The sequence below is a fragment of the Oryctolagus cuniculus genome, chromosome 2, assembly GCF_051225735.1.
Source record: "Oryctolagus cuniculus isolate XC-2025 breed Fujian yellow rabbit chromosome 2, ASM5122573v1, whole genome shotgun sequence".
NCBI lineage: Eukaryota > Metazoa > Chordata > Mammalia > Lagomorpha > Leporidae > Oryctolagus > Oryctolagus cuniculus.
This window is the reverse complement of record NC_142868.1, coordinates 156,640,140-156,663,419: the sequence shown is the minus strand read 5'-3', so window position 1 is coordinate 156,663,419 and position 23,280 is coordinate 156,640,140. Positions and strand designations below refer to the sequence as shown.

At 37.8% G+C, this 23,280-nt stretch overlaps 1 long non-coding RNA gene across 1 annotated transcript in view; it reads right to left on the bottom strand.

Annotated features, from left to right (window-relative positions):
• LOC149128104 (uncharacterized) overlaps nt 1-23,280 on the bottom strand; it is a 182,282-nt gene that overhangs the window by 75,616 nt on the left and 83,386 nt on the right. The window lies entirely within an intron of this gene.

Sequence of the window (23,280 nt, the reverse complement as noted above, 5' to 3'; positions counted from 1 at the left end):
GTAACTCTATTGGTGGATATTTAGGAAGGTATTTTGTTTGAGAGGCTCAGGATAATTAGAAGGTAGAGCAGAACATTTTTAGAAAGATCACAAACCTCTGTATTTATACCTATTTATTAAGTAAGACTCAGTCTTAATGAATAAGCAGCATTTTAAAAATTGGGGATTGTTTAATACATTCAATTCGGAACAGGGAATGATGATTTGCTGAGCTGTAAAACCAGAAGATAGAGGCTTGGGAATAGGGAGTCAACCTATCTGGAGGGTAGTGCCAGAACCATTGCTAAATAACTAATGGGGATTCTGATTTGGAGAATTTTTGCTTGCAGGTAGAAAAATGAGTCTTCCCTTTTGCACTGGGAATTTAGAACCTAGAATCTTGGCAAAACATGAAATTCCTGTTCATGCAGAAAACAGAGCTGGGAGTTAGAATTCATTTGTAATTTCCTTAGGGATGAAGTAGGCCCAATTATCAGCAGGAAAGGTAGCCATCTCTGGAAAAGCTAAGGATGATGACTTCTACATTTCCTTACTTAATATGCCTTAAGAAGTCGACACTGACCTTCGGTGAGTGCAGCTTTCATTTAGTGGGCAATAAAGCAATTTGCTGTCAAAGTGTTTCATCAGATCCTATTAGTCACTTGGGATACAGTGGATAAGGATTTTAATTTTATTAGTTTCATGGGACCAGACCCTTGGGACTGAGTCTAATTTAGGAAAGCATGGTACAACTTGTACGTTTTGCAGACTGCCAACAAAGAATATTTTACTTCTTGTGACATTTTGCTTTATAGAAGGTCTTATGAGTTGATTTACTTTGTATAAATGCTTAAGTTAGATAGCAAGAGGAAGTTTTATATGGCAGTTGTATTTCTGTGACTAAACTGTCAGAACCTTGCAAGAGGAGGATGTCTTCACAGAAGTAGCAATCCACCTCAAAATACTTTAACTACACCACTGGGTTTTCTTCCTGAAAGTTCAGCTTAAATGGATTCATGGACAACATCTTAGGATCAGATGAATTTACCTAAGTGGACCCACTCAAATTTGGGATTAGTTCTACCCGAAAAAAATTTCCTTAGGCCTATATCTATTTGCACATTTTGGTCCTTCAAGTGAAAATGAAACCAATATCTAATTTTAATCTGAACTCCAACTATTCTGTCTGCATTATTGTTATTTACAGCACTTGGATTTGTCTAAAATCAGCAATAGATGGTGGCTACACATCAGAATTTTACCAAACAGTTCAACCTTTATTTTCTAACTCCATCAAAGGACTAATTGAAGTGAATTAACCGAATTAACCTAGAGTCTTGATTTGACTGTCTGCTGGATCCTCTAATGTCTCTCTGTATCTTATTCTACCATCAGAGTATTATAAACCCAAAATTTATTGGCCTTTCATAAGGTGATATTAGAAACAGTCTTACCACAAGCATTGCTTCTACAATTCTACTATTAAAAGTATTTTAATTGTAGTTGATAAAGCTCTTCAAAATAAACTCTTACTATGGTTCACATAAGAAAATAGTTGTCAAAACTATCTTTTGATTAAATAGGATTAATTGAATTGAAACAATTCCAGTTCTCAATTTGCCTTCATTTTCAGGAAACATGTATGATTTACTTCAAAAAATTATCATTGATTTTAAATTTACAAAACAAAAATTGTGGGGGAGTACTACGACGAGTTCCCATATTCCCCTCACCCCATCTCCTCTATTACTATTGCATATTACTATATGTGTGACAACTAATGAGCCACACCCAGCTTCCACTATTTGTTAAAATACAAACTCATTTTCTCCTTCCCAAAACTCCCAGCTTCAGATTGAGGTGGATTTTTTTGTTTGATAATTTGTTTTGTTGTTCAGTTTTAGCTTCCACACATAAAGAAGAACGTGTGGTATTTGTCTCTCTGTGTCTGGCTTATTTCACTCAACATGATGTCCTCTAGTTCCAAGCATTTTTAAGCATATGACAGGATTTAGGTGTTGTTTTCATAGATGAATAATATTCCGTTGTGTATTTATGCCACAATGATTTACTTTATAAATTTTATCCATAATGTCTATTCAATTTTGATGTTGCATGGTACTCTTGTTTTGTCCTTTATTGAAAACTACTTTGTCGCTCCCCCTCTTCGCGGAGGAATGACACAGGGCCCTGCGCTGTTCTTTGGTCTGCTCCGCCCTTCCCGGGTTTGCTGCTGGTTCTTCCCGGGTTGGCTACCGTCCTTCCACCTCCGTGGAAGGGCGGTTCCCCCTGCCACTTTCCCCACTTTCGCGGGGGAGCGGCACACCGCCGGCCGGCTCTCTCGGGGGCTGCTCAGATGTTCCTCAGGTGTTCCTTCAGATAGATGTTCCTCAGGTGTTCCCCTTAGACGTTCCTGGTGCATATTGTCTCTCTCCTCCTTTATAGTCCTCTTCCACCAATCCCAACTCTGCTACCCACACGCCGAGTACGCTGCTCTCCTCCAATCAGGAGCAAGATCAGCTCCTGCAGCTCAGTCAATCAAATTGGTGAGAGACAGCTGTGTAGAAGCTGTTTACTCCTCTCCCAGCGCCATATTGTGGGAGAGCAGATGCATAGAATAAGTCTTAATTCCAGTAACTTAGTCTAGTCCGAGTTGCTCCCCACACTACTTAATACATTTTTGAGCTATGTGAGAGGTATATACTTTCAGATTCCTTACTTCTTTCCTTTCAAAAGTTTGGCTATTTATTAACCTAAAATATTGATGGAGGAATAACTTTTAAGGTTTGGTTAAGATTTACTATGTACAATGTATTATGAGAATTTATCTGTTAGCTTATGTAGATGGCTTATGTTGTGAATTATTCAGTAGTCATGGATAGAGTTTTGGAATAGATAATTTACATTTGCTTTATTATACCACCTCATTCAGCCCCTATAGCTTGAGATAATATTTAAGCAAATGTCCACAGAGATTAGATTAATTAGATGAGAAAAATGAAACATTTCAGAGTGAAAATGCAAAAATCTCAAATATGCAAATAAAATATTCTTTAAAACTATAGCAAGACTATACATTGTTATCTTTAGACAGAAATTAGACATCAATTACTAGTAAAAATATAAATATTAGGGAAATGGAAAATATTTATCTGTAGATGGTGGCAATTGTAAATCAACATCTTTTTGGTTTGCAAGTTAACAGGACTAACACAACATGTTAACTTAGAAAGATATTCCTACACCTCTAAGAAGTGTTCTTCATTCAGATAATAACTGATTTTCATTTATAGTGCATCTGAACCATTAACTTTTGTATAGCTACTTAACTGTACCATAAGATCAACCATAAAGAATATACAGAATGTTTCCATTTACATTTTTTATGGAGAAGACAACCTTGATCCCAAGCAGGCTAATTCTTATTAAAATGTTTGCTTTCAGACAGAAATATAAGAGGCTGCCTCAAGAATTTAGAATTCATCATTCACAGGGTTAACATTGTGGCACAGCCGATTAAAGCCCTGGCCTGAAGCACTGGCATCCCATATGGGTGCCGGTTCTAGTCCCAGCTGCTCTACTTCCAATCCAGCTCTCTGCTGCGGCCTGGGAAAGCAGTAGAAGATGGCCCAAGTCCTTGGGCTCATGCACCCCTGTGGGAGGCCAAAGGAAGCTCCTGGCTTCAGATCAACAGCTCCGGCCATTGCGGCCATTTGGGGAGTGAACCAGCAGATGGAAGACCTCTTTCTCTGTCTCTACCTCTCTCTATAACTCTGTCTTTCAAATAAATAAAATAAATCTTAAAAAAAAGGAATTAATCATTCACATAGCTATTTCTTGGATCAGGTCAGGCCACCAGATAAGGTAAACCTGAATCACATGTCCCTGGACACTGACAGAATCATTTATATTGATTGAGTCATTAGACTAGATTGAACAAAATTATGATATGTAAATGTAATAAAGAAGTAAATTATTTAGCTCCCCAAACTTTTTTAAATTGAAGGGTTGACATTTAAACATTCCAAAAATAAAATGTTATGAAGATTCTTCATATGAGTTAACAGAGATTTTACCAGAATATTTTGGTCGCAGTTTAAAATTTTTTAAAAATTTTAGATATATTTCCCACCTTTCCAAAATTCTAATTCTTATAGATTCATTACTGTTGAAGCGACATTTTCTTGTTACTCAGTTATTTGTAAATGTATTCCTTTCTGATGTAGTAAGCAAACAAAAATCAATTCAAAAATATTTTTTAAATTAGGTTGAAAGAGAGAAAAAACAAAGACAACATACAGACTGACAGAAAGAGACATCTGATTCACAGGTTCATTTCCTAAATGCCCACCACCATCTGGGCTGGACCACACAAAAGCTGGAAGCTGGGACCTCAATCCAGGTCTTCCACACAGGTGGCAGGGATGCCACCACCTGAGCCATCACGTATTCCCCACATCGGTGTGTATTAGCTAGGCGCTGGACTCAGGAGCAAAGCTGGGACTGGAGCCTGGGCACTCTGATTTGGGATGCAGATACCCCACCCATTGTCTTAATTACTGGACCAAGTACCTGTTCCACAAAAGAAAATATCTGGAAAAGTAATCTAAGGAGATTTTAAAGACAAGACTCACACAGATCAGGTTCAATTCCTGTCTAAACCAATTATGGCACATAAATAAATCATTAAGCACTTAGGGTCTTAATTTTTTCACCTGTAACATGGAAAGAAAGTAATAAAATGTCACATGCTTATTTATGAGAATTAAGTTAAATAGGGTCAGAGTAATTGTTTTGTCCATTACCATATCATTGGTGCTTGGCACATAGTAGGGGTATTTGCTCATTTTTGTGACTTTAACATTATCCCCCAAACTGGGTCATTTATAATGAATTTATAATGTGTTGCTTAGGATTCTGGAGACTGGGGAGTCAGAGGCAGAAAAGTCACTGTCTGGTAAGGGCCTTCTTGCTACAATCATGGTGGAAGAGTAAGAAGCAAGGAAGGACAAATTAGCTCTTTAATGAAGGCCCCAATTGCCAATCCAATCAGAGTGGACCCGTCATGACCTACTCACTTCTTAAAGATCCCTCCACTTAATAGTATTATAATGGCAACTAAAATTTACAGAGTTTTAAAAGGAACATTCAAACCATAGCATTACGAATTCTCAGTAAGGTGGACAGATGATGGGTGGATGGGTAGATAGAGACATTTTACAAAGTTATGGCATATATTAAGCACCCAATAAATTTTAATTTCTGATTTCTTTTTTTTCCCTCTTTTTGGACAGGTAGAGCTATAGACAGTGTGAGAGAGACAGAGAGAAAGGTCTTCCCTTCGTTGGTTCACCCCCCAAATGGTCACTATGGCCAGCGCTGCGCCAATCCGAAGCCAGGAGCCAGGAGCCTCTTCCTGGTCTCCCATGCGGGTGCAGGGGCCCAAGCACTTGGGCCATCCTCCACTGTCCTCCCGGGCCACAGCAGAGAGCTGGACTGGAAGAGGAGCAACGGGGACCAGAACTGGTGCCCACATGGTGCTGCAGGTGGAGGTTTATCCAAGTGAGCCATGGCGCCAGCCCCTTAATTTCTGATTTATTTTAAGACATCATTCCTCTTCACACTGGGGTTGTCTAGTCTAAGAAATAGTTATTCGTCAGTGGAGAGGATAACTTTTGAACCTACCATGTTAACAGTAAAAAATAGAATCATGCATATATCCGATGCACATATGGGCTAGTTTGAAGTTGGCACAAAAATACAAAGGAACACATTTCAAATTGGGGATCTTTTTAACCCATAGTCTTAGTTCTAGGAGTGTGATCTCATCTCTGTTAAGCAGGATGGCTCATGCAGCTGTGACGTGTGGGCTGGTGAACAAGTAAGTGCAGTTGGTCTACCCCCAGAAAGATGAGGTCCTTTGGTTTCAAAAAGAAGAAAATGTATACAAAAAGCAATCAGTGCAGCTGCAGAGTTAAGAGCTGGGCAGAGCCAGATTTGACGATGTCACCAGAGCCACAGGCCTCTCTTGACCATGCGGACTTCCTGATTCTGAGGCAAAGTTCAAGAGCTTGTCCTTCGCAGTTCTCCATAGTCTTCTACAAACACAAGCATTGGCTGATGAACATGCAAGGGGCTGAAAATCTAGCATCACAAAGAAACCAGCAAAGGAACCGGCATTATGGTTAAGCCACCTTTGGAAAAGCAGCAAGTGCTTGGGCCCCTGCCACCCACATGGAGACCCACATGGAATTCCAGTCTCCTGGCCCAGCCCTGGCTGTTGCAGCTATTTGGAGAGTGGATGGAAGATCTTTTCCTCTGTCACTCTGCCTTTGAAGCAAATAAAATAAATCTTTAATTTTTTTTAAAAAAAAGCAATCAGAGCACAGTATTTAGTGATCTGTTAACTCATTCATGATTCATTTATTTATTCCATTTACCACCACATAGGGGTGAGTGGTTGGCACAGGAGTTAAGACAGTGCTTGGAAGTCTGCATCCAATATAGGAGTGCCTGGGTTTGAATCCCAGTTACGCTTCTGATTCCAGTTTCCTGTTAATGCATACTCTGGGAGGCAGCAGATAATTGGTTAAAGACCTTGAATCCTGGCACACACATGCGAGTCCTGAGTTGATTTCCAGGCTCCTGGCTCGCTTTGGCTATGGCTATTGCAGGCATTTGCAGAGTGAACCACTGAATGGAGGACATCTCTCTCTCTGCCTTTCAAATAAACAAAAAATGACAGAATAAAATCACGTAGTGATCATTTTAAATGTGCCAGGCAATGTTTTTACATTTATGGATAACACAGATAAACTTCCTGCCCTGCAGAAATGTGTCACCAAATGATTGGACATATTCTCTTTTATAGACTTTATAGAATTCTGAGAATTCATCTTAGTGAACATCTTTACTCCTTCAAAATAATCTGTGGTGCTTATTTCAAGCTGATTTAATCTTCATATAAATACGGTGGTGGCAGAGTACAGAGAGTTAAGTTTGTAACCCTCTTTTGGTGAGCATATCTAAGCCACTAAAGTCAAATAAAACATCCATGACCTTTGTGTGAGTCTTTGGCCAATTCCACTTAGGAAAAGGAGAAAGTATCTCTACCATAAGAAATTGCTGTTAATTTTCTTGTGAAACTCTCTCTTTATCCACTGTATAGGAGAACTGGCATTTCATTAAACTCAAATAATAAATGATTACCTGGGCTGGCACGACTGCATCTATCTGCTAGAGATGATATTTAATCTTTTTAATTTTTTTTTCTTTCTCATTCTGAGAACTAACTCAGAAAAAGAGAAAAAAAAACTCAACTTTTTAAAATCATAGGGGCAGGAAGTACTTGTTAGGAGGAAGAATAATTAATAACCATAGGATCGCTGTAATTAGGATTTTCACACATTTAAAGTATTATGGAAGGGGAAAGTCCGAATCTTTCCCCTGGTCCCTGAAACTGGCCAAATGCTTTTCATCACTTGGATGCTAAGGACATTTAAATCCTTGCTTGCTCTTTTAATATGGCATAAGAATGTTTGACAGGCCACCCCAAACAGAAAGACACAGTGTTTCACATCCCCAACTTTTACTGGGGAAGTTTTCAGTCCTGGCAAGGCTTTGTCCCAAGCTTTAATCAGTTAAATCAATTCAGTATTAAAGTGGTGGGTTTTTTGTTGTTTTAATCAATTTGTTCTGTACAGTTTACAACTAAAATTAATTCAGTATTCAGTCGGGATTTATTTTCAATTTGATTTCTTGACCAAATTGCATTTTTACTTTAAATTGCATTCTGTGGATCTAAGTTGAGTGTGATTATAATGATTAATAAGGCCATGTAACTTCATAAATTAACCATAATTGGCCACAGTGATTGCTAAGGTAAATCCCATTATGAAGGATCTAATTTGAGAGATTGGAGATAGGGTGGGTGAGGGGCTTTTACAACCCTATCAGTGTTTAGTGGAAACATTCACTAACCTAGAAAAGCTTATTTACTTGTAAACTTGTTTCACTTGGCTCAGCCTTGTTATTTCTTCTTTTTTAATGGATGAATGAATAACCAGCAATTTTCAAGTACTGCTTAAGATAGCAAAAATAGTAATAACAATCATATAAAGACAGAAGAATCTCCCAAAAGGATAGATTTTTTTGCTATTCAATTCTGAGTGTATTTCGTGGAAGGATAGAGTTAGAAAATGTTCTGTGTTCTAGTCTAAAATCCTAAATCCTAAAACATTAAAGAAACATAAAAGATACAAAACATAAAAAATAAGAAAAATAATTAGCATATAATGGAATTAACATTTTAAAGTGACATTGATTTAATGGGTGATAGATGATATTTTCAGGAAATTTATAGATGCTGGCACCACCAAATGATCCACAAATAATTTCACTTTAGTAAACTTTTGTTTATATATATATATATATATATATATATGTGTGTGTGTGTGTGTGTATATATATATATATATAAAACTTGGAGAAAGTAAATAATCCTTTGTTCTCCAAATGTGCCATTTACATCCCTCCCCTTAATATATTTACATGCAAACTATAGATAAACAAGTGGAGATGTGGCATTGAAGCATTTGGCTAGCTCTTTATTTTCAAAGCATTAGGTAGGTCCACCAGATAGTTATTCACCAACTCTTAGAGTTCTTGTTTGCCAAGAATGTAGATAGTGCCAGGAAAATAAATGTCATATTCAAATAACTTTGGTTTCACTTAATAGACAATATGAAGTAAAATGATACCAACTGTAAGTGTTATATAGGAAAACTGTTTGGCTACATTTGGACAGCTTCAGCCATATTGTATATTTTAACTCAATTCCTTTGAATTTCTCCATTTTTTCCTATGTCACTTTATCATAACAAAATACTAGGCAGCATCAGAAAAATATGTTTTTTCAGAGTTCTGAAGGTTAGAATTCTAATATAAAGATGCCAGTAGGGTCAGGTGGTCCCTGAATGACCTAGAGAACCTGCTCCATGACTTTCTCTTACTATCTGGTATTGCCAGCAATCCATGCTTTCTAATCTCTGCATCCAACATTGTGTGGCATTCTCTGTATCTGCATCGCTTTGCTCTTTTGAAGACACCAGTCATATTAGATTAGGACCCATTTAAGTGAAATACAATCTCATCTTAATTTGATTACATGCTCACACACACACACACACTTATACACACAAAACCTATTTTCACCTAAAGTCACATTCACTAGTACTGAGAGCTCCACTTCATCATTATCTTTTGGGAGGACATAATTGAAACCCTAATATAATTTATTTCAATCAGATTGAAATTTCCAACGATTGTACTAAGTCCAAATGTGACACATACACACTCTCATAGGCACATCCTGCCCCCTGCTCTTCCCTTACTATCTGAGGAAGACAAAGCATCTATTTCCCTGACTGTAAGGGCAAAGTCCTGGGCTTCACTGTGGTGTGACAAACTTAAGTCACTTGTTCTCCTATAAGCCTATCTATCATTTTGGCCAGGGGAATTTGGCTTAAGTCCACATTATCATTCATCTTGTAAAAGCAATTGAGATCGATCTGTTTGGTTTAGATGATATGTGCTTATGTGGGAGAGAGAAAAATGGCAGGGAACTGCTACTTATTTTTTTCAATAAAACCTAATGGTGTTCTACAAAGAAGGAATGATATGAAATTACAGCTGGTGTGATAACTACTATGTCTACTTTAAGAAATGAATAGTAGGGGCAAGCAGTTGGAGCAACAATTAGCCACCACTTAGGATGATTACATCCCTTATCAAAGTGCCTGAGTTTGAGTCCTGCCTCCACTTATGATCCAGCTTCCTGCTAAATGCACCATAGGAGATGGCTTGTGCTGACTTAAGGATCCGGGTCTCTGGCCCCAGGTGAAGATCCAGACTGAGTTCCAGTCTCCAGGCTTTAGACTGGCACAGCCCCAGTTGTTTCAGGCATTTGGGGAGTAAATCAGTGATAGAAGGCCTCTCTTTTCCCTCTGTTCCTGTCTGCCTTTCAAATTAAATAAAACTAAAAAAAGTTTTTTTTTCCCAAAAAAGATATTAGTTGTAGAATTTTCTTTGAACAAATATTGCACAGAATATATAGTAAGTATATGCTTGCATACACGCATGTGTACACATTGTGTGGAAATGTGCATGTCTCTGTGTTTAAGTAAATACACAGACTCTTTCAAGGGAATTTTTTGATCTACTTTAGTGTGTACAACTTTTATAACTAACTTCTCTTTTAAAGAATTGGTTCCCTCCATTGATCTACTATTTGTTATCACAATTTATTTTTAGCTTCTGGTATTATACACATTCTGCATATCAGCAAAAAATAATGCTTGATTCTAATAAATTATTTTGAGAAATGGAAATGAAACATCACAAGGTTTGAAAGGTATAGTGGCCAGATTCAAGAAATTTTCCTAAAATCTTCATCTCAAAAACAGCCACCACTGGTATAAAAGATATTTCTATCATACTTAGGAGAATAATAACAGAATAATACAAGGATAAACTAACAAAAGTAAATAGATTTAGTAGGCATCTATACTAAAGGATACAGTTATTAAACATATACTTCTTTTGCCATCATATGTATACAATACTCTAAATTAGGCTAAGTATTTCTTAATCAGTGAGTATCTTTAGAAAAGTTGTTTTCATGACAATTGAGCAACCTAAACACTTAATACTCTTTGATAATCATGTTTTTTAAAGAAATAATGCTATTGGGTGGGTTTCTGGCCTAGGAGAAAGATGCTGGTTGGGATGTCCTCTGTATCAAGAGCCTGGATTTGAGTCCAATCCTGGCTATGCTCCTGATTCTAGCTTCTTGCTGCTGCCCTCCGTGGGAAGTAGTAAGTGATAGTTCAAGAACTTAATCCCTGCTATCCACATGGGAAACCTAGATTGATTTTCTGGCTCCTGGCTTTTGCCTGGCCCAGCCCTGACTGTTCTGGGCATTTGAGCTGTGAACTCATAAATGGGAGATAATTGTGTTGGTCTGTCTCTCTCTTTTCTTAAATTTTTTATTTTATTTTTGACAGTCAGAGTTAGATGCTGAGAGAAAGATAGAGAGAAAGATCTTCCTTCCATTGGTTCACCCCCCAAATGGCTGCTACAGCCAGTGCGCTGTGCCGATCCAAAGCCAGGAGCCAGATGCTTCCTCCTGGTCTCCCATACAGGTGCAGGGCCCAAGCACTTGGGCCATCCTCCACTGCCTTCCCAGGCCACAGCAGAGAGCTGGACTGGAAGAGGAGTAACCGGGACAGAATCCAGCACCCCAACAGGGACTAGAACCCGGTGTGCCAGCGCCACAGGTGGAGGATTAGCCTATTGAGCTGTGGCGCCAGCCAGTCTGTCTCTCTAGATTAGACATTCAGATAAATAAACAAGAAAATTTAAAAATAAAATTGACAGTACTAAAAGGAGTAGTAATGCTCAATCAGACTTGCCCCAAATGGTGGAGTTAGAATCATGCCAGGGGATTCCAATACAGTCCCATCAAGGTGGCATGTACCAATGCCATCTCACTAGTCCAAGTGATCAATTTCAGTTCACAATTGATCACACTGATAGGTCTAAGAATCAAAGGGATCACACAAACAAGACTAGTGTCTGCTAATACTAACGGATAGAATCAAAAAGGGAGAGAATGATCCATCATGGGAAGCGGGATACACAGCAGACTCATAAATGGCAGATGTCCTAAATAGCACTCTGGCCTCAGAATCAGCCCTTAAGGCATTCGGATCTGGCTGAAGAGCCCATGAGAGTGTTTTAGGCATGGAAAGCCAAGACACTCTGGAAAAAAAAAAAAAAAAAAAACTAAATGAAAGATCTCTGCGAGTGAGATCCCAGTGGAAAGAATGAGCCATCAAAGAAGGCGGTACCTTTCTCTGAAGGGAGGAGAGAACTTCCACTTTGACTATGACCCTGTTGGAATAAGATTGAAGTCAGCGAACTCAAAAGGCTCCCATAGCCTTGGAAATGCATGACTAGAGCCTAGGAAGATTACTGATGCCATAAAGAAGAGTGTCAAATTGTTAAGTCAACAACAGGAGTCACTGTGTACTTACTTCTCATGTGGGATCTGTCCTTAATGTGTTGTCCAATGTGAAGTAATGCTATAACTAGTACTGAAACAGTATTTTTCACTTTGTGTTTCTGTGTGGGTGCAAACTGATGAAATATTTACTTAATATATACTAAATCAATCTTCTGTATATAAAGATAATTGAAAATGAATCTTGATGTGAATGGAATGGGAGAGGAGTGGGAGATGGGAGGGGTGCGAGTGGGAGGGAAATTATGGGTGGGGGAAGACATTGTAATCCATAAACTATACTTTGGAAATTTATATTTACTAAATAAAAAGAATTTTACCACAAAAATATTTAAATACCCTGGATACATTGTTTACTCACTCTGCTGATATTTTTTAATGTTTTAAAAAATTTATTTGAAAGGCATATGTATGACTAAATATGTTTGCTCCATTTATGTTTAAATTTTTGTTCACTTTAAAAACTTAGTCTAGGGGCCAGTGTTGTGGTGTAACGAGCTAAGCTGCCTCCTGAAATGCTGCATCCAATATGGGTGCCTGTTTGTGTCTTGGCTGCTCCTCTTCTGATCTGGCTCCAGACTAATGTGCTTGGGAAAGCAGAGGAATATGGCCTAAGTCTGTGGGTCCCTGCACCTGGGTGAGAAACCCAGACAGAGTTCCAGGCTCCTGGTTTTGGCCTGGTGCACCTCAGGCCATTGCAACCATTTGGTGAATATGCAGGCCACACTCACACATTGGAAACTGGAGCCCACCTCCCACCACCCCATCCAGGATCTGGCTGGTCCAACGGGCTCCAAGATCCACATGCAAGACATGCACCACAATTGAGTACTTGGTATCTCTTAACAGCACTGATGCTGCCCAACCCTTTTCTGCAAACTCAGACACAACACTGAGAAAAAGTGGAGCAAAGTAAACTCCATGGCCTGAGGAAAACCTGAAGTCGTAGAATGGGCCCTGAACTGAGTATGAAATTGAAGACCCCCTAAAATTTACACTGAAATATGGTCATTAAAGTTCCCTAGAAATGCTATCCGGGGTGCCACATGTGCTACCAGAATTTGGGGTGCCATACGATTTCACCAGGGGCTTATTACTAAATCCCCAATATTAATAAGCCCAAGAAGGTTCTTGCCTAATACTTAGAGAAGAATTCTAAATACCAGCACAGATAAATGAGGCAGCATGGTACATTTTTAGCTTTTATTTCATGAGAAAGATACATAGGAGAGTGAGAGCTTTATTTAAGAGGGAGAGGTAAATAGGGGTTCATACCAAGCACCAGGAACCAGTCACGTGGGAGAGCATCTAGGCCTGTATCTGGGCCAGGAAGCCTAGAGCACATGGCCCAAAGGCCATGTGCCCTGGAGGCCCGGGGCTACAGCAAGCCCCCTCCTGACAAGAGGCCAGGGAAGAAAAGCAAGCCGGGCCGCATCGTGTCCAGCTTTTAACCCACTTCCAAAGAGGAGTGGTTAATTAACCTGATTGGCTGGTGGGCACCCAGGTGTGGCCAGGTAGGGGAATGAGGCCACACAGGGGCATGGCCAAGGGATCAGGTAGGAGCATGAGGTCACATAGGAGTGTGGTGAAGGCGTGGTCTTAACCTGTATGCCTGCGTACTTCAAGTAAAATCAAATGTCCTAACAGTATGTGGAACAGAAACTCAGCCAGAAAGTTTATTAGAAAAGAGAAGCCTCTGTTTTAAACATATATTGTAATATCCTGCCGGCTGAACACTCCTCTATCTGAAAACAAACCCCAAAGTTCTGACCTCAGTGCTACTACCATCCCATGATGGTCTCCACCTGCTTAGATTTCTACTCTGTCAGCAGTTTTGAGATTTACCCACTTTGAAGCCTCCACAGAGCTTCACTCCTGTTCTGTCCAAACCCTCACCAACCTCCCCCCAACCCTGGTTCACTTTTCAGTTTGTGAGCTTTTTAAATAGGACCTATTTAAATAGGTCCCAAAACACCAGGATCATCTTGAATTATTTCTTTCCTTTTCTTTGTCTCAACCCTCCCAAGTGCTTTTTGGTTTTCCACAGAAGTCTTGTAAAAGACGGAAGAATTGGTCTCTGTGGATGGTAACTAACGAGAAGCTTGCTTCAGAATCGCCTGTGTTAAAACAAACACAAAGCCTGCTTGTTGAAGGTTACAGGGTGTGTGGACTATGAGGAAGGTAAGGTTGGGAGCCTTTTGCATGGTAGCCTACTGATATTAGGTAATAAACACTAAAAACGAGATTTCTCTGAGGTGCTTTATTGCTTTGCTTTGAGTATAGCAGTTAAAATGATCAAAACAATGGAATAGAGTAAATGATCAAACTAGTTTTTGTGTTTTATTTTTAGGTAATTTAAAGAGCAAAGATAGTAATGACAAGGCGATTTTAAGGATTAAATGGAAAGGAATTTAAGAGAGGGAAAAATCAGAAGAATAGCAGAAGTTTGATGTTCGAAATGAGAAGAGACGCTCTAGTGTTCAGAGGGATCCTAAATCCTTGTCGAAATGGAAGTTAGATGTTACTAGTAATAACAGGAAGAGCTAACTTCAGAACAAAGGTCTGGGGCTATCACAAGCAGTAAAGACAATTCAAAGGGCAAGTGACTGTTGAGTGAAGCTTGTTAAAATACTGCTAAGGAAAAGAAAGAGGGGCGGGCATTTGGCCTAGAGGTTAAGATGCCCCTGGTATGTTTGCATCCCGTACTGGAGTGTGTGATTCAAGTTCTGGCTCCACTCCTGGTTCCAGCTTCCTGCTAATGTGGATCTTGAGAGGCAGCTGATGACGGATCAAAAATATATTTCCCAACACCCGTGTGGGAAACCTGAAGGGAATTCTAGGCTCCTGGCTTGAGTTAGAATTGAATAAGCATATGGAAAATCTTTAGTCTGTCTCGCCCTCTCTTTTCTCTCTGTCTCTCCCCTTCTTCCCTTCCTTTCAGTCTAAAAAAAAAAAAAAAAAAAAAAAAAGAAGAAGAAAGAAAAATTTTATTTATTGTTCCTCATGGTCTTATGTTTCAGTGTTGACCTTTATTTTTGTCTTAGTTTCCTCACTGATTTCATAAACGGTGTTTTAGGCCTCCTGAATAGATAATTTTGACTTGTTTGTAAAATGCTTATTTATAAACTACCTTTTTTTTGGAAAACTGTTAAGAAAGCTACACATATATCCAAAGCCCAACCCACTTACTCGTATTAGGAAGCAATTTTATACTTGTGAACATCAAACAAATCAGTTCAATTTCTCATGTCTGTTACAATAATTGAATTATGAGAAGCAGAAATGAGCTGATATGTTGAATGTTAGTGGCACATTTCATATAATGTCAGAGATAATTTTACTTGCCAAATTAATTCACTTGGCTCTGTCATGAGCTCTACCACATGGATGATAAACAGGTGGAAGTGCTATAAACAAAAGATAATGATAAATGGCAGCATATCAAGAGGGAGGTGTAGAGATGTCAAATGAAATGTCACTGAAGTCAGTGCTAACCAGACTGACTTAACAACTTCGTGGTCTGGTACATGAAGGGAACAATACAATGAAGAGAATTAGCAAGCATCCAAAAGCCTCCTTCCTATAACATTAGAATGGCCAGGGAAACACAACCAGAAGAGTAAGTGAGATTGATAATTGCAGAAAAACTCCGTATCTATATTCTTCACAGAAAAGGAAATAAAGGCATCTCACAGATATTAAGAAATGGTATTGCCCTAAGTAGTTCTAATACAGACTGAAATTATAAGATGAATATAAATGAATGTGAAATACCTTACAGAGTTCCAGCACACAGCAAACACTCAAAATATACTACACATTTCTGTTATTATAGGCAAAATGTCATTTTCATTATCAGTAACAAAATTACATATGATTTCCTAAGTAAAGGAGTGTGAGATTCTTTGTATACCTTAGTAGCTCTATTTTTGTCTCATCAAATTAAGAACATATTGTTTAAGATTGCATATCCTTAAATACATTTAATTCATTTTAAAATTTTGATTAGAAGATAGTACAGATGTGTAGGTTTATGCATATATCTACTTCCTAATCATGTAACAAATATTTACCATGATTTAAGTTGCAGATGGAAGAAAGTATAGACAGACATGGTCCCTGTTCTCACACACCTTAGAGTCTCAGAGCACAGAGGGTTCTGAGTTTAAATTCTAGCCCTTATGCTGCTTGGGAAAATTGTAGCTACACACTGAAACTTCAGAGGCCATAGTTTCTTTTTATAAGTATATAAAGTGGGTCTAAGAGTACTTATCTTTTATAGTTATTATGAGGATTTAATAAGTAAAATGAATCATGTTTGACTCCATGTCTGTCATATAGAAGACTAACTCTCTGCTTTCTTTTTTGAATGTAGAACTGTTCCAGTAAATAATCTGACAAGCACAAATTCCATGAGTACAAAGGTCACCAAATAAAATAGTTGTTTTTCTTAATAACACTTGAAGTGATAAGCCATATTGGTGGTTGTCGCTCCCCGTCTTCGTGGAGGAACGACACAGGACCCTGCGCTGTTCTTTCGTCTGCTTGGCCCTCCCCGGGTTTGCTGCTGGTTCTTCCCGGGTTGGCTACCGTCCCTTCCACCTCCGTGGAAGGGCAGTTCCCCCTAGCCACTTTCCCCACTTCCACGGGGGAGTGGCACACCGCCGGCCGGCTCTCTCGGGGGCTGCACAGGTGTTCCTCAGGTGTTCCCCTTAGATGTTCCTGGTGCATGTTGTCTCTCTCCTCCTTTATAGTCCTCTTCCGCCAATCCCAACTCGGCTGCCCACACGCCGAGTACGCTGCTCTCCTCCAATCAGGAGCAGGATCAGCTCCTGGAGGTCATCACTCAAGTTGGTGAGAGGCAGCTGCGTAGAAGCTGTTTCCTCCTCTCCCAGCGCCATATTGTGGGAGAGCAGATGCATAGAATAAGTCTTAATTCCAGTAACTTAGTCTAGTCCGAGTTGGTCCCCACAGGTGGTGATTTTATATTTTATCATGAAATTAATACTTTTCATGAATTTATGAAATTCTTATTCTTTTACATTTTAAATTTTTGCTTGATAAATAATTATGAGATACAAGGTGATATATTTTGATATATATGTACACACACATACACAAAATGTGGCATGACTAAATCAAGCTGATTAATGTATTTATTATCTCACTGTCCTTATCATTTTTATGGCTAAAAGTGAAGTTTCCCTAGTTGTTTTGAAATATGTGATACTAAGGAAGGCCCCAGGACCAACTGGAGACCTGGAAGAAGTTTTTGGCTCCTGGCTTTGGATCAGCTCATCTCTGGCTGTTGTGGCCATTTGCGAGTGAACCAGATGGAAGACCTCTCTCTTTCTCTGTCTTTACCTCTCTCCCTAACTCTTTCAAATAAATAAAATAAATCTAAAACAAACAAAAAAAGAAGTGGAGCAGCCAGGACTCGAACCGGTGCCCATTTGGTATGCCAGCACCACAGATGGCAGTGTTACTATGCCACTGTGCTGACTCCACTTACCAGCCTCTGAAAATCATCATTCTACTTTTTACTCCTGTGAGTCCAACATTATTCGATTTCCTTTGTGAGTGGCATTTGTCTTTCTGTACTTATTCTATTTGGCATAATGTCCTCCAGATTCATCCATGTTGCTACAAGTGACAGGATATCTCCCTTTTTAATGCTGAATAGTATTCCATTGTATATGTATTATATATAAAGTATATTGCATTTGCCCATGTATTTATTGATGGATGCTTAGACTGTTTTTGTATCTTGTTATGTGGATAATGCTGCAGTGGACACAGGGGAGTTCAGATATGCCTTTGAAAAAGTTGATTTCAGTTTCTTTGGATATATATCCAGAAGTGGAATTACTGGATCATGTAATTTTATTTTTATTTTTTTGAGGGACCTCCATATCACTTTTGATAAGGATTGCAATAATTAACCTTCCTACTAGCAATGTGCACGTGTTGCCTTTTTATAACATCTTCTCCAACACTTGTTAGGGTTCATCTATTTTGATAGAAGCCATTGTAACACAAGTGAGGTATTCTTAACTAGAAGAGTTCAACTATGGACATCTCTAATTTATAAAAGGTGTTCATTTACCTTCCTATAATAGGAATTTTGAATTTTTAAAAAATATGATTTAGGTATACTGAGTCCTATATGCAACTTTCATCTCCTTTTTTATTAAAATAATTTTATCTGTGAGAGTGTGAGCTAAGATCAGGAATAGACCATGTTCTTGGGAATTAAGAGCTGTTTAATATTTCAGATGGTAAAGGTAATAGTGTTCTTGGCATCATATGATGTCATAAGTCAATGTTCATGTTACACATCACTCACAGATATAAGTGTTTTTCAGAAAACAAGCCCTCCTAAACAAAAAGGTGCAGAAATGATCCTTAATCTAAACGCAAATAGTTTTCATGATCACTTATTTTTTAAGGCTTCTGTGTTCTATTCAAAATATTTTTAATGGTAATATTATATATTAGCTATACCCAAGGTAGAATTATAGGCCGCAATTTGGAAACCAGTCAATTTAAAGTTTATTAAGTAAGGTCATAAAACTGAAGTGAAAAAAAAAAAAAGACACTTTGCCTATATTTATCTTTCATCTGCTCAGAAACTGTTCGGATTGCCGACACGACGACGAATCATTTACTTATAATAATGCATTAATCACAATAATGAGCAATCAATTTTCAGATGTTAAATGAACCCTCAGAATAGGAAACCCTGTCATTTAGAAGGCCAGTTAATGAGAACAAGGTGGAAAAATTGCTTGATTAGGCAGTTGACTTTTTAATACAAATGTTTGTGTCTCCATGAATTTAAAGTCTGCCAAATAATTGAGTCTATTTATGCTGATTTTCAGCAAATAGAGACTAGTCTGATGTCAGGAGGAAACTTCAAGTATAACACTTCACTGAAAACTTACTTTGTACATATTTGATGCTCACAGTGTTGGATATAATTGAACTGGAATGGTTTGTGGGAAATGGAGAATATGAAATTGCTAACCTAAATTGAGTAATAAAATTTAAAATGTGGCAGTACAAAATTACAAAATTCAGTAGATTGTTTTCATTTGAGATACATCTCAAATCAGTTATAAAAACTATTTGCAGATTCTATATATGATAGGTTCACATATATACATGTATCTATAGGTAATTTCTCATGTATCTATCTAGATATCTTATATACAGCATATGTTTGTGTGTATTTCTATATCTGAGATGGGAATTTCTGTATTCCTTGGTAGCTACTTAGCTCCATAATGTAAGTGAGAAGATTTTACTTTCATAGATCCTTTTTTTAATGTCTTTATTTATTTATTTATTTATTTATTGACAGGCAGAGTGGACAGTGAGAGAGAGAGAGACACAGAGAAAGGTCTTCCTTTGCCGTTGGTTCACTCTCCAATGGCCACCCCAGCCAGTGCGCTGTGGCCAGTGCACCGCGCTGATCCGATGGCAGGAGCCAGGTACTTCTCCTGGTCTCCTATGTGGTGCAGGGCCCAAGGACTTCGGCCATCCTCCACTGCACTCCCTGGCCACAGCAGAGAGCTGGCCTGGAAGAGGGGCAACTGGGACAGAATCCGATGCTCCGACTGGGACTAGAAGCCGGTGTGCCGGCACCGCAAGGTGGAGGATTAGTCTAGTGAGCTGTGGCGCCGGCCCATAGGTCCTCTTACAAAATAGGTTTTGCTCTCTTAAAAAGTGTAACTATATTTCTTGTCATGAAAGCATTCCCTGGTCTAGAGAAAAGATAGAAAGTGATAGCCCAGGCATCAAATCCAGCCTACTACCTACTTTTACACAGCCTGTGAGATAAAAATAGTTTTTATTCTTTGAAGTGGTTTGTATAAACCAAGAGAAGAATAATAGTTGTGACATACAAAATTACATGAAATTCAAATTTTAGTGTTCATAAATGAAGTTTTATTACACCACAGTCATTTTTATTCATTTATATATTGTCTATTGCTGCTGTTCTCCTGTGCTGGCAAAGCATAATAGTAAATCTAGAAATTGTTTGATCTGCAAACATGAAAATATTTATTCCTTGACCCTTTATTTAAGAAATATATCAACTCCTTTTCTAGAAAGTATAGTGATGAAAATAAGTACCGTGAGGGTGGGAGTGAAATTTAACACAGAAATCAAGTTTTACTCCTTGTTTTATATGTAAGTGAAGTGAAGCAAATCATTTTTTCTCCATCAATGCTTGTTTGTCTTGAAACTTAAAGGTAATATCCACTTTCATGTTTTATGCTTAATCCTATTCTGCTATAAAATGAATAGGCTGTTTTCAATGGCTAATGTTCAGTATTAACCCAGAACTTTCAATTCAGTGTAAAAATCTACACTGAGTTGTACTTAGTTATTTTAAATTCTGATAAGAAGTTTCTCCTATGTAAGTATAAACTAAGGTTTTGGCAACACATTATATGACTTTGGTATTTTACTAAACAGGACATGCTTTCTTAAGTCTTCTAGGGCTGCATATCTAACTTGAAACATGGAATGCATTCTCACCTAACATGGTCAATTTATAAAATAAATGCATTATGTTCAACTTGTTTATTATAAAAATAATCATAATATTACTAAATAGCAAAGATTAATTGAGCAGATTTGGTTACAAGTCTTTTCTAAATGCTTCAACACAATCATTTGTTCTGTATCCTATCTTATCAGCACTTCACTGATGAGGAAGCACAGAGATTTCATATACTGTTGCAATTCTATTTAGACTCCTTCATTTTAAAACTTCATAAAATTCAAGACTTCTGAGGTTAAGCTTGGTGTCGTTTTGAAAGAGTGTCATGAACACTGCACTACAGCTTAGGGATGACCCAACTCTCTTTCTCCATTTAATGTTCTACAGGAACTCCATGATTAAGTCAGAATATACTGGTGTTCCTCTGTTGAAAAACCATTACATTGCTGTTTTATAGGTAAAATCATCCAAACTACCTATGAACTAAATGCCTTAGTTCTTCACAGCACTGAAAAGGGAGACCCTATCAGATGTGTCCCTGTCCACAGAGTTTTGAGATTTAGTAATGAGCTCGTATTAATGATTTGATAGTATCACTTTGGTAAAGTGAATAATTTGACACTCTTCCTGTATATGAATAAAGTTGTACTATCTTATAGAATATAGTTCATTTGCATGATATTCCCTCTAAGACAAAAAACTATGTGGTTATACAAACATTACATTTAGACATCAAGCCCATTATGTAAACCTATTAGTAGATCCAAATATTAGAATATTTGTCTCTTTTTCCTGCCTATAGTATACTTTACAGCTCTCCTCCCTACCTCCAGCTCTACCCATTGGATTTTCCTGCCATCAGTAATGCAGGAATCAAAAATAGAGCATAATTGGAGATATCCTGTCTTCCTAACTGCTATGACAGAGACGTGAATGCTTTCATTTAAGGAAGAGTGTGCTGGAAACTCCCTGAAGCTGGGAAAGATACTAAGATTCCAAGAGCTTTTGTCTTGGAGATTCTTGTTTTACTGTAGCAGCCTCAGGGAGGTGGCAGGTGCTTATAGAAAAATGTAACTCTAGACAGCCTCAGGTTTTTAATCTCAGCAATGATGTGTGGTCATCTAGCAAGGACAAGTAGCAGCCTAGTGTTGGATACCTAGCACCCAGCTTGGCTCAGTCAATGAAATTATTAGTGGTGTCTATAATGAATAAAAAATTAACTTTTGACAAATCAAGGCCCTTTGGATTTTGGGCAACCTAAAGAAAATCACAAGTCCCCACCTGGTAATTCTTGCAAATACTTTTTTTTTTTTTTTTAGCAGAAAAATGATTTAAAGAAAATAAATAAATAGGACATCTCTTGCACATCTGATACTGTTGGCCAAATTTCATAGCCACTAAATATGTTCATATGTGCTAAACTAATACATTTTCCATATAAAATCCCACCCAAATCACTTTATGCCATCCTTCAAGTCACACAAAATTGTGCCCACATGAAAATGAAAATAATTATGTAACTGACAAACATTTAAGCTCTTTGACTTCTAAGTCTGTTAAATAATTGATACATTGAATCCATACATAAAGAGTAACAGCACATTCTTAAATTCCTATCTTTCACATGTATTTATGTTTTTGTTTTGGACATTATCCCTACGACTCTTCAGACCCGTTGTTTTTTGGGTTTTGTTTTGTTTTTCTCAATATGGATGAAGATACAAGACTCTTGGGTTCTTATTCCATTTTCCAAACTGAGTCAGAGGGTACTTCTGGCAGTCATTTAGTTTCCTCCTACCAAAGACAGCAGTCACAGATACACAGCAGAAATACCCAATAGGATCTTTCAGAATGTATTTGATATTTCTCGTAATTACTATCTGTAAAGGATTTGAGATTCTCTAATGACAATTCAATTGCAGGACAATATATTGTAATTTAATTTGGAACTATTATTTTGCCTTGTTTTGCTTTCAGAAAGACATGCAGAAGTCAAGCTTCGTATTAAATAACACTCTTTGTAAGGTCAATAACAACAGTTGTGAATAAAAGTGGAACATTACAGCTTCTATTCAGAAGAGGCCAAATGGCCAATTCTACAATAAATAAAGGAATTTAACTCACCATAAGCCCATTTATTGCAATGAGAGGAAATGTAACCTTGTTGTTTAGTGTTTATGGCTTGTTGTTAATAACATACTATATTTTAGACTGAACTTAAATATACTACTTTGTTTTCTCACCACCACTTATTATTGAGGTTTTCTTTAGTCTATAAATTATGTTTATTTCACTTGGGGCCTCTGAATGCTGTGCAACAATAGATATGTAGCGACTAGAAATTGCTGTTATTTTTTTCCTTTCTAGAGATCTGCTGACAATACAATAAAGAATTTCCATGTTTACATAAACAGCCGCTCTGTGTTGGTATTTGGAAAGAGCATTGGGTGGTCATCCTAAAGCAATCTAATCTCATTTGAGAGGAGTTATATTTTAGTCATAATTTGGATTGTTTAAGGTATTTGAAAACCATTAATAAATCCTCAGTTCTTTCTCTAAACAGAAAATTAGAATAAAGTGGACTGAGCTGCAAACAATATGTTGTTATCTCCTCCTCACCCCCAAAATTTCTGTTTTCTAGCTGTACAACTCTGGTAGATTATTTAATTTATATATCTCTTCACCCAAAAAAAGAAATAAAATAAAA